The sequence below is a fragment of the Chionomys nivalis genome, chromosome 10 (genome assembly GCF_950005125.1).
Source record: "Chionomys nivalis chromosome 10, mChiNiv1.1, whole genome shotgun sequence".
In the NCBI taxonomy this organism is placed as follows: Eukaryota; Metazoa; Chordata; class Mammalia; order Rodentia; family Cricetidae; genus Chionomys; species Chionomys nivalis.
In genome coordinates, this window is record NC_080095.1 from 44,910,290 (window position 1) to 44,921,421 (window position 11,132).

General features: G+C 48.4%; 1 long non-coding RNA gene across 1 annotated transcript; it reads left to right on the forward strand.

Annotated features, from left to right (window-relative positions):
- Nucleotides 1–358: 358 nt before the first annotated feature.
- Nucleotides 359–8,702, forward strand: LOC130882208 (uncharacterized). Its single transcript, XR_009057815.1, has 3 exons — nt 359–404; nt 3,535–3,646; nt 8,523–8,702. It is a non-coding gene; the product is annotated as an uncharacterized LOC130882208 (long non-coding RNA).
- Nucleotides 8,703–11,132: the final 2,430 nt, after the last annotated feature.

The window sequence follows — 11,132 nt, forward strand, 5'->3', positions numbered from 1 at the left end:
GGACAAAGTTCCTTTCTCCGGCCTGTCACAGAAGCTCTGTACTGATGTGTTAGAGTGATCTTATTTGAGTGGGGAAGGAGTTCATGAGGCTCACCCATGCCAGCTCCTCTGACCTCTGGCTGGCTCTGTCAAGGCCATTTCCCAAGTGTGAAATAATCTTAATTCTCCTGTCTCGGTCCACCTCTGCTTTTGTCTCCCAGCCTCACAGGAGAGAGTCAGTGCCAGTGCGTGACCTGGACTGGCCTCCCATCGCTGCCAGAGACTTCATCCTTTGGTTAAGCCCTTGATTGCTTAGGTCTTGCAACAGGAGTTTGGAACCTCTCCCCTCCAAGGCCGCCCTCCCCTGCCATCACATTCCTCTCCTTGCTCTCAGCGTGTGGCCGTCTTCAGCTGCACTAGGAAGGGTAAGTTCAACAGTATGAGATCTCTCTGCCTGGACATTCCTTATCCACATCTTACTACTGTGTGCCCCACCCTTCTCCTCCAGGGTCAGAGCCAATGCCACCTCCCCAGTGCAGGAGGTGATTTCTTCCTGTGCTGGCTGCTGAGTTATACTTTCTAAAGAAATGTGTGACCAAGGGAGCTGTTCGCTGTACAGTCTGTAAAAGCATAAAATGGGAAGTAATCATTTTATCCAACAGAGGACAATTGCTCAAATAGGCTAGGGAGCAGCCTTTGAGGTGGCCTGGGTGATTTTGGATGCAGGGCAACTCCAGATTTTGCTAGAAGCAAAATAGAATCTGTGACAATCATGAATGTACATTTATAAAAGATAAAAGATAGGAGGAAAATATGCCAAAATTAAACATTGTTTATCTTTTTATTTATTCTTAGTACTTTGCTACATATGGATTGTGTACTGTTGAACTGTAGTAGTATATAATTAAAATGAAGATTGCCCCCCCCCAAAAAATACAGCGTTTCTCCATAGGGAACCCACATGCGATTCTGTTTCTCTCTGTGTTCCTTTAAATGAAGCCTTCCTTGGTGTGGTGCTGGGCAGACATCTACACAGTAACTCTCATTATGTGTAAGCACTGGAAGTCAAGGAAACCAAAACCAATTAACATCACAGTGGGAACCGAGGCGTGTAGAGTGGAAAACCTCAAAGGGATCCCCCCCCCCCCCCGTTTGGAACAGGTGTTTAAGGGAATGCTCTAAATTTGCTTCAGATAATTAATTTTGGAGAGTACTATGATTGTTGCACTTTCCTGTCTTTGTTTTCCTGGGAACTTTTGATAAGCAGAAACCACTCAGCAGTGGATGCTGCATTTTGCTTCTTCCGCTCTATTTAATGAAGGCTCCACCTTAACAGGGGCTGAGGAAACAAGTGGCTCTCTATCAGCTAACAGTTTTCAACAGTGGATACAGTGATGTGCTAGAATTGGGAATTTGGGGAATGTTTGGAGTGTGTTTGATTGTCAGGGTGACTGAAGGAAAGGTACTGCTGATGGGGTGGGCAGGGCTGTGGTGCAGGGCAGAGTGGCCAGTACCTCATGCCAACACCTGGGGGGGGGGGCACTCATCTGGACGGTAGACTAGAGAAGAGCAACCCCCAAGGCTCCCGTTCTTCTCTGGCCACATGAGAAAGGGCTGCGGTGAAGCCAGACAGCTGTTTTGCAGCAGCAGCCCGGCACCACCAAGCTGAGATTCAGAGTTACTGGAACTCTCAGGCTTTCCAAAGAAGCTATAAATCTAGATGGTGATGCACAATTTCCTGAAGAAAAAAAAAAAAACACTGCACAATCCAAACTAAACATATGCAGGGGCCAGAATTGGCCCTCGGGTGGCTAATTCACAACTCCAACTTAGGAACGGACTCAGTCCTTGTCCTTTTTTTTTTTTTTTTGGTTTTTCGAGACAGGGTTTCTCTGTGGTTTTGGAGCCTGTCCTGGAACTAGCTCTTGTAGACCAGGCTGGTCTCGAACTCACAGAGATCCACCTGCCTCTGCCTCCCGAGTGCTGGGATTAAAGGCGTGCGCCACCACCGCCCGGCCCAGTCCTTGTCCTTATGAAGGGCTCTTATGAGTTCAAATTCTGGAGCAGACAGACCTGGGTTCAAATCACAGTTCCATTACTCATTACCCATGTCTCCGACCACTGAAAATCCTTCAATCCTCAGCTCTCACTCCATAAAACTGGAACTAAGGAAAGCACTCATTGGCTGTCAAGATGCGCCTGGGACCTGGGGGTTGCTTATACAGTAGAGCAACCATTAGCGTTATGTTTATTAAGGATCTCACTGTCTGACATGATCACTTGCTAAATACATGCAGTTGCTCAAAGGTTATTAAATACATGTGAGAGAAAGCCCCTAGCTTGGAGATATTTTCATTCTGGAAAGGGAGTTCCACCTTGGACAGAAGATCATGAGTTGGTCGGATAAAAGACTGACTGACATCAGACACACGGGAAACTGAGGCAGTTGGGCTCTTGAAGGAGGTGGGGCATGGGATCTGTCCAGGCAGAGATGGAGGAGGGGAAGTGGTCTGAGCAAAGGCCGGGAGGTAGATGATAAAAGACTAATGAAGGGGGCAAGAACTCTCGGTGCATTCCATGGAGCGGCAGACTTGCTCCTTGAGCTTCCTGCAGGTATGAGACTGGAATGGTCTTGGGGAAGCAGGCTGTGGGCATGGCCAGGCCAGAGCATGAATGCTTAATTGGTTGGTGGAAGAATGAAAACAACAACAACAACAAAAAAATTGGCCCAGTAAAAACAGTGATCTGGAGTCGAGAACAAGAAGGGGCAGAAGCAGGTCTGTGGGCAGACCTAGCATAGCTCAAGGAGGGTCTGGGGATGGGTGAGTGGGGGTGCGGAGAAAGATATTTTACCAGGTCAAATCTGCAGAGCGGTAGAGTGTACTGTCAAAAGCAGCCGCAAGCAGAAGCAAACTTCATTTAGGAGAGGCAATTATTTCAATCAGGCCAACTCATGTCATTACGTGACCACAGTATCTATAAGGTGAAAAGATAGCACATATCAACAGCAGCCTCCAGGGATGCGCTCAGGTCTCAGCATGAAACCCCTTCATGGTCAGTGTCCATGGTGGCCGTGATATAGGATGATGTGGAAAGGGTGCAAGCATTGAGACAGTAAGAGGGTTTGGAACTGCTGCTGTATACTGTCTCCATGACGCCCTGGCTTTCACCATCTCCACAAGCATACTCGCAATGCCATTTCATTGTGTCTGTAGATTATTTGTCTTGATTACCAATGACTCTTTGTCATGACTTTTGAAAAATGTCTTAACTAATTTGCTGTTATTCTCCATCTCTCCAGAAAACCTTCCCCCACCCCCCTTACCTCTGGCTCTCTCGAGCACGCATTTCTGCTGCCGTTATTGATGGGTTGGGCAGGAGCAAAGTTTGTCAAGTGTTGACTCATCTGGGCTGACTGAGAGGGGATCCCATATCACAACAGAGAGAGGTGCTGAGCAAATCCCGAGGAATACTATTTCCAGGGGAAACTGCAAATCCTCTAAAAGAACAAACTGTCTCCAAACATTACAACAACATCCATTTTCACTCCAACAGGTCAAGAGCTGTTTGTGCTGGAAGGCGCGTTCATTTTTAAAAGTGGACCTGGCACACCTCTTCTAGGAAAGACTTCACTCCCTGGGATTCTGATGGCCTCTCGAGGGTGGAGGTACGAAGACTGTCTTTCTGGAGTGCCCTGGGTTCTACAGAATGTCACCCAAATTAGTTCCAACAGTGAAGTCTCACTGTCGCGCAGCCCCAGTATAAAAGGATCCATGAATAATCACTTACATGCACCCTACAGATAATCACTGCAGACAGCTGCTGGAAAGGCCCGGACACTGAAGTCCTGGTAATGCCATAGGAAAGGGTTGCTTGTTTTACAAAGGGGGTAAAATGTTCTCATGTCCATATTCTTAGGAGGAAAAAAAAAGCAAACAAAAGCAAATGTGGTACCTGATACCTTTAGGACGAGAAGGGAGCACCCTGTGACTGTGCATGACAGGGAGCACCCTCTGATCATACAAGGAAGGGAGCACCCTGTGATTGCACAAACTGGAGCACTCTGACATGTGAAAGAAGTCGAAGGCTCCTCCTCCACCCTCAGGAGAGTTCTGATCTCTCCCTGTAGCAGGCTCACCCCTGCCTTCTAAGTTCCCCTAGTCCTCTGAACACATGCTGGTGACAGCAGGGGAATGAGCAGCAATAAAGAGTTATGGGATAATGATCAGAGCCAGCCAAGGTTTGACTCAGCCGCCTTTTGGTGGCAAGTTGCCTGTCAGAGGCAACCAAACATGAGCCCAACATCTCTCAGCAGAGAACAGCAGGATTCCACCCTAGCTTCCCCCAGAACTTGGGAGCAAAGACATACCTATTAGACCTCTTTCTTCTTCTGGATCCTTCCGCAAAAGTGTGTCTGGCACATAGGTTAAGGCTCAGATATGGACTAAACTTTTTATTTATTTTTTAAAATAATTGATTTATTCTTATTTTGTGTGCATTGGTGTTTTGCCTGCACGTATGCCTGTATGAGGGTTGGAGTTACAGACAGTTGTGAGCTGCCATGTGGGTGCTGGGAACAGAACCCTGGGACTCTGGAAGAGCAGTTAGTGCTCTTAACTGCGAAGTCATCTCTCCTGCCCCAGACTAGCCTTTTTTTTTTTTTTAAATAAGGACAGGTAATTCAACACAAACCACTTCTCATTGGTCAAATGAGGGTCAAATCAGAATTTTCCCTTCCCTCAGTGTTCATGGTGCTAAGTCTAACCAAGTCATGGGTCAAGATCCTTGAATTTAGTACAGATTCAGAGATGGCACAGATGGCCAGGAGCATCTCTGGTGGCCCTTTGAAGGACCTGATAACTCTGGAGCTCAAAATTCCCAGCTCCTCCGACTCCTAGGGCCTGAATCCTTAGCCTGAGAGGTTTCTGGGAGATTTGAATTTTTAGACAATTCAGGGGCCCTGAAACCAGATGCAAAATGGAGTCTTTAAGCACTGGAAGAGCTGTGTGTGTGTGTGTGTGTGTGTGTGTGTGTGTGTTGGGGGAGTAGCTGACAACCCTGGAAATTTTCAGAAGTCCAACCCCCCACCCCTGGGAATGACAGCCCCCTATTGGGGAACTCTGGAGAGAAAAGACAGAAAGAAAGGGGGGCAAGCTCAGAGAGGTCGGGGGTCTCAGGCATCTCTCCTTCCCCACAGTGAGCTCTTACCATGGCCCCAGGAGGGAGGCTAACCCAGGCTGTCTCCAGCCCTGAGCATTGCCTTGCCCCATCAGCCACCCTCCGGGCTCACTCTGGCCTGCACCTCTGACTCCTCCTGTGCCTGGCAGTGTTAGCCAACCTTGTACCTAGGTGCCCTGCCCAGGCCCTCTCTCTTCTCTGTTCTGAACACAGGATGGGACTGGAGGAGGCCTCAGCCTGGAGAAGAGGGAGGGGCAGAACCAGCTCAAAGCTGCAGGGAGTAAATCAAACTGCTCTTTTCCTTGGGCTGTTGTCTGACTGGCCTTGCAACCCTTTCCAATCAGGGAGTCTAAAGTTACCATATTGACAGCATCTGCAGCCAAGCCCGGCTCTAAAAGAGATGAATAGCAATGACGCAGGAGCCTGGGTGGAAGTATGCGGCTGGGCTGGGCTGGGCTGGGCTGGGCTGGGCTGGGCTGGGCTGGGCTGGGCTAGCCAGTGGGGGAGAGGGAGTCCCAGAGGAAGGAAGAGCAGGACAATCCCAGCAGGGGTTCTGGGCACTGGAGAAGTGGCGAGGGTTGGGAAGCAGGCCAGCAGCCTCCTGGACCGAGAGAATCCATGGGAAGAGAGAAAAACACTTCTGGCTTCAGAGAGTTGCTCCCCTTCTCAAAAAGCTGCTCCAGGAGTCTGTCTCTAGGAGCCTCGCCGAGTCTCCAAAGCAGGACCCTTAAGTTGAGTTTCTTGTGTGTATTTGGTGGTGGCATCTTCACCAGAGTTTTGTTTTGGGTTCCTTTGGTAGAGTGACCTTGTCTTGTATGTTCCTTTCCTAAGCAGTCCGGCCAGGCCGGGAAGTGTAAAGGACTCCATCCATAATAATGACCTGAAGGTCAGCAGGATTTAGTTTTGGACACTGAGACTGGGAAGGCTAGGGAATGTTCTATGTCAAGGTGTCTCAATACGCTTTACTCCAGCCTAGCCTGTTCTTTCTGAGGGAGGAATAATACTCAGGAAAAGAGTATGATCCTGGTGACTGGCCTCCTGCCCCTCAGAGAGCATCAGCTAGGATGGACTTACATACACCAAGGAGGAAGAAGATTAGGGGACCAGGCTACTTCCTCTCCCTCCATGTAGATACAGAGGGAGTGGGTACCCAGACTCCAGCTCTCCCCACTTTAGCTAAAGCATCTCCTTGGCAATGTGTTTTCTGTACCGTCCTCTGTAAGTTTTCACATCATCTCTATGTCTAGTTCAGGGACTAGAGTTAAGTGCAGAAATCATTTGTCTGGTGGTGAGTGGGCAGGATGTGGGAAGTATTAGGCTGTGGCAAGAAGGAAGGCGGATGAAACTATTCTAGAGACGGACTGGATGCGGCAGGGGATGCTGAGGAAAGAGGCCAACCTAAGGAGAGGCCCAGATCAGCCCTAGCATGAGGACCAGCTCCAGAAGAATCCAATACTCCTACCGGAGCCTGGACCCAGATCTCCACATATGTGCCCTTCACCTATGTAATCCCTGAGAGCCAGAGGAGGCAAGGAGAGATAGGAGCTGCCGGTGTTGTCAAGATGAGGACTTCCTTCCATAGGTGGAACACTCAGCCCTCAACCACATCTGGAAGCGGTAGATGGAGCAAGTCCTGATGGACTCAACACAGTTAGGTTCTGCTCGTCTTACGGCTCAGAATTGCTAAGTGTGCCCCAGTAATCGTAGCCGGCTCAGAACTGGGCAGACTGGTCACCCAGGGTGGCAGTGTCTATACCTGCTGACCTTCGCTCTGACCTGCTGTGAACAGAAGCTGGAAGTCCTCCCTTCTCCTCCTCCTCCCTCTAGGTCTCTCCTTCCATTTTCTCCCCACCTTCTCTCACTGCGGCCCCCTCAGAGGGTGTTTCCTCTAGGTTTGGGCTTCTGTTTTCTCTTTCAAACATGTTTGCTCTTCCTGAGTGACCTTATTACCCTCCGCTAGCTTCATTTATCACCAAAAACTCTGTGACCTCAGGCCCAACTGCCTTCTAAACTCCTAACACATATTTTCAAATGCCTCCTAGACATCTCCAGCTGGTTGTTCTGCGGTCCCCTCAAATCACACATGTCCAACACAGATTTACTATCATCACCCTTGCTTCCCATGACAGGCTGGCTGCTCGTAATGCTCTTCCCCTGTCTTTTCTATCTTAGTCAACAAACTCACCAGCCCACAGACACCTAAATGGAAACCTTAAGCCGCTCTGACCCCTCTTCCCCTTCCCAGCATCTGTCCTTTTCTTGTATGCCGCCACAGATCGGATCTGACTTAGCACCTCTCTGCTGTGGCAGATCCCTCCTCCAGGATCTCCCTGTCTTAGTGCACCCCCCCCCAGACTCCACAAACTAGAGACAATTGTTTGAACCCAATAGCTATGTGCTCCTGACCAAAACAGCTCCTGTCCTCATGCGGTTTGCATCCCAGCTGTGGAGGCAGCAGAATCAAACAGATGCATGAGTAAAATGGGTCGGGACTAATGGAGCAGGTGGGCATCTATTTGTACACCTACAGGAACCGTTCTTTATCTAAAGCACAGAGTCCATGCCTGGCTCAACAAGCAAAGCCTAACAACATAACACACATGATCCAGTCTGCTTTCAGTCTCCTTACACATCACTACTTCCCTGCCCATCATCCCTTTACTCTTCTTCTTCCTTTGTGTGCATGAACGTGTACACGTGTGCTTGTATGTGTGCACTCATGTGTAGGGGGCGTTTGGTGTTTGTTCTGCATGTATGTCTGTGAACTGCGTGTGTGCCTGGCTAGTGCTCACAGAAGCCAGAAGAGGGTGTTGGATCCCGTGGAACTGGAGTTTTAGGCAGTTGTAAGCTACCATGTGGGTACTAGGAATCAAATTTGAGGCTTCCTGAAAACCGGGCAGCACTTTTGACCTTTGAGCCATCTCTCCAGCTCTGCTTTTGGTGTGAGACAAAGTTTCATGTAGCCCAGGTGCTGACCTCAGAGCCACTAGGTAGTCAAGCATGGCCTCCGAACGTCTAATCATCTTGCTTTTAGCCCCTTCCAAATCCTGGGGATAAACGTGTGCTTGTACCACCACACATGGTTTATGCAGTGCTGGGGATCTAACCTGGGGCCTCCTGCATGCTAGGCAAGGACTCTCCCGGCTAAGCTACACTAGCCCTCTGCCCACATTCCTTTTCAAAGATTCCATAATCTGTTTCATGTTGAACATCAAGCCTGTGTGAATAACAATGGATAATAAATATTTGGGAATTTAATGTAGCGTCCCTAAATGAAGATTAAAGCTGTTAGGCATGACCTCTTCCACCCTCATGTCTACTCTGGCTCCTTTCCTCAAATGTTTTTCATACCATTTCTGCCCCAGGTGTCTTCAATACTACCCTGTGAGATGTGTAGCCAAGACACCAAGAGCAAGGACAGTCTGGCTCCATTCTGAGACAATGACTGGCACCTAGTAGGGCCCTGAAATGGGCCAACTGACCGTCAGGGGCAGTGTTCGCTCCCACCATATCTAACGGCCATACTGTTTGGATGGAGAGAGGAACTCACGAAGGTTCCACTGTCAAGTGGGTAGCCAGAGACACCCAGCTCTGGCTCAAGAAAAATGACTTTGTCACTGTGTCTTTGCCTTTGAAAATATCTCTGTATAGACAAAGAAGAGAACAAAGAACCAGACCCATGCCCGTGGGATCTACTGGTCTGAACAGAAAGTCATCGGACTAGGAGCCAGTCAATGGCTTGGCCTGTCCTTTCAGATGATCTGTGCAGAACCAACTCTATTTTCATCCCAACCACAGGGTATTTATTTCTTTTCAAGGATCCTAAGTGGAGTCTAACTTCTCGTTGTTCCCACATCCCGTTCCTGGAATTCCCTAATTTCTATTCCCTGAGACAAGAATAATTGAATACAGGGCTTTGTTGATCTTTGGCAAATGCACTTAGAATCACTGCCGACTTTGGCAGGGTAGGGGCAAGGTGGACAGGTAACCAACCCCAAGAAATTCCAATAAAACCTCTGACTAAAGGTAAGATTCAAATTAGGAGTTGGATTTCTTTGTGAGTTGTTTCAGGCCGGGTGCCTGCTCTTGGGAAAGTTCTGGAAACATGCCAGCGTGCCTGGCGTCCCCCATCATTGTTGACTCTTGCAAATTTCACACATGGTCACCTCATCTTCCTTTCTCTTTACAATCTCCCCAGAAAGCACCCCACCTCTGACCTAAGCATTTCATTAGTCCTCCCTCCTTAGAGGCCGTTTGGGATTATTTTCTTGACAGTCATTTTCTTCACTCTGGCTCAGACCTGCCAGCCCGACTATTCCCAGCCAAGCCTCTGAAGGAAACATGATCTGCTTGCTGCGTCAGATCGCTTGGAAATAGATACGGCTGGCTTGGAGTCACTCCACGTGGGGCTGTGAAACTGCTCTCCTCCTCCTAAGTGGGTTGGGTCAAGCCCAAACTGAGGCAGGAGGTTTCCAAGGAACACAGAGCACAGGCTGTAGTAAGTGGTGGTGATGGAGCCAGTGGCTCTCTTGCTTCTAACTCAGTGTTAACCTTCCGCTGGCAGCAAGCGTGTGAAGGCAGCCTCCATGGTCAAGCAAAACAATGAGGTCTTCACTGGGGAGCCTGAAACAATTTTACGAGAGTGGTGGGGATTCAAGTTTGGTGCGAATCTCTCCATTCAAGCCAAGCTCTAGTCTAACGGTTTGCAGTTCCAAGATAAATGGTTGTTAGCTGGTTTGATCTGGAGATGAATAAACCTTGTGCAAAGTTTGTTAAGGTTCTGTTTTTCGATTGGGCCACACTAACAAATACCACCCAAATTCTCAAATATATTCCTAGGTCTCCTTGGAATATTTCAAGTGGGATTAATTTAGTATTTTGGTTTCTTTTTAATTTTAAATTTTAGTGTATAGATGTTTGGCCTGCTCATATGTCTGTCGCCATGTACACAGGAGGTACATAAGGAGGTTAGAAGATAGCATCGGATCCCCAGGAACTGGAGTGACAGGTGTCGTGAGCCACCATGTGTGTACCGGGAATTGAACGTGGATCCTCTGGAAGAGCAGCAAGGGCTCTTAACCGATGAACCATCTCTCCAGCCCCTGGCTTCATTTTTCACTGTGCAGTTTCATTCTGATGCCTGGGAATCTGCCTGGTCTAATGAGTAGGGTTCTTGGGTGGGAGTCAGAAGTTCCAACAATGTCAATCAAAGCAGTCCCTTAGTGTGCTTTCATTGCCTTACCTATACAATAAGATTTGTGCTATTTGCTTTGACCATCACAGAGCACTCTGAAGGCAGGGAGGTTTTGTCCTCAACTGTACTATGGGATTGAAAATAAAGTAATTCTGGAGGTTCTGTGGAAGTTGTAAGCCGGAACATGAGGGGCAGACAAACATGGTAAGCAGGAAGGCAGGACACTGACTGCCCGCTAGAAACACACTCCAAGCTCTCTAAGTTCATCTGTCAGGATTTTCATATAATCGTTCACTTTAGACAGTAGAATCAAGTTGCTCAATCTCATACCTAGTAGAAAAGTTTTGTCCACTTTTTTTTTTCTTCTTCTCACAATGCCAATTCTGGTTGCTTTCCTTTTTCTGGAACCATCAGACACTGACAGATCACAGACATAATTCCATCCGAGTCTAGTCTGGTGAATCAGGTTGTGTACTGGAGTTGCCGGAAGGAGCAGGTGAAGTGGCACCAGCAAAAGGGGGAGGGGATTTTAAGCAGGCATTCGAAGTTGGGGGCATGTGAAGTGGGGAGTTGGGGCCAGAAGAGAGCGGTGATAGTACGGCTGCTTTTGCATGACAATGGCAGAACTGAGGAACAACAACAGAGACAAAGTGATGACTCAGACTGACTGTCAGTTTAGTTGGATGGAAAAGGTTTGGGGTAAAGGAAACTTTGGGGTGCTTCCCTCTGTGAGGGTAGCTCCAGAGCATAGTAGATGAAGAGGCAGACTTGCTATGAATGT